Here is a 938-nt window from a genome sequence, read left to right as displayed (position 1 = left end):
CAGCACATTTTAAGTAGTGGGAACAGCAAATAAACCAACACAGAACTGAAAGAAAAAACAAAGTACCCACAACCAGAGACAAAGTTTCACATTACCTAGTAAAGGCCTCATTTCACCAAAGAACACCTGTAACATCTAGAAGGACCAGAAGTCTCCTTCATTACCAAGCCAGAAAGCGGGGAGGTCTGGAGGCCTCAGCAAGGTCCCCCAACACCCACAACCAATTCTGAGGGTGGGGGACGAGGGCCTCGGCCACAACCCCCTGACATGCACAGCCATGCCAGCGGCAACAACCAAGCCAACACAGGAAGTACCCTGGGCTCTCCTAAGCCACGGTGGTAGGGGTGCTGAGGGACTTGGCCACTCCCCGCTGACATGTGCAACCAGCCAAGTGACAACCACCAAACTGCTTCAGGAAGCTCCCCAGGCTCTTCCAAGCTGGGGCACTGGGGGTGCTGAGGGCCTAGGCCACTCCCCCCCAACATGTGCAACCAGCCCAGTGATGACCACCAAGTCACAGTAAGAAGGGCTGTGGGTTCCTGAGCTGGGATGGTGAGGGACATAGGCTTTTGCCACACCACCCTGACATCTGCATCCATCCTGGCAATGACCAAGCCACTGCTGGAAGCCCCCCAGCCTCCCCTGTGGGAATGTGGGGGGTGCCACAGGCCTCAATATCCCACCCTCCTCCTTCCTCCTTCTTCCATCCCATTTCCTTCCCCTTCCCCTCTCCCCTTCCTTCCCAACTGCTCTGCAACAGCATCCTAGCATGTTAAAAGTAATATTAATAAAATTACATGTTCTTTAAAAATAAAATAAAAGTAATATTTAAGTAAATAATAGTAATGAGTAAAATAAAATTAATGACAAAAAAAAAAAATCTCTCTGTTTTGTTTCTCTCTAGTTTCCATATTACTGGATTTGACAGCAAAATTCCC

Source organism: Galeopterus variegatus, unplaced genomic scaffold, assembly GCF_000696425.1.
Source record: "Galeopterus variegatus unplaced genomic scaffold, G_variegatus-3.0.2 Scaffold1814, whole genome shotgun sequence".
NCBI classification, from domain to species: Eukaryota; Metazoa; Chordata; class Mammalia; order Dermoptera; family Cynocephalidae; genus Galeopterus; species Galeopterus variegatus.
This window is presented reverse-complemented; position numbering follows the sequence as displayed.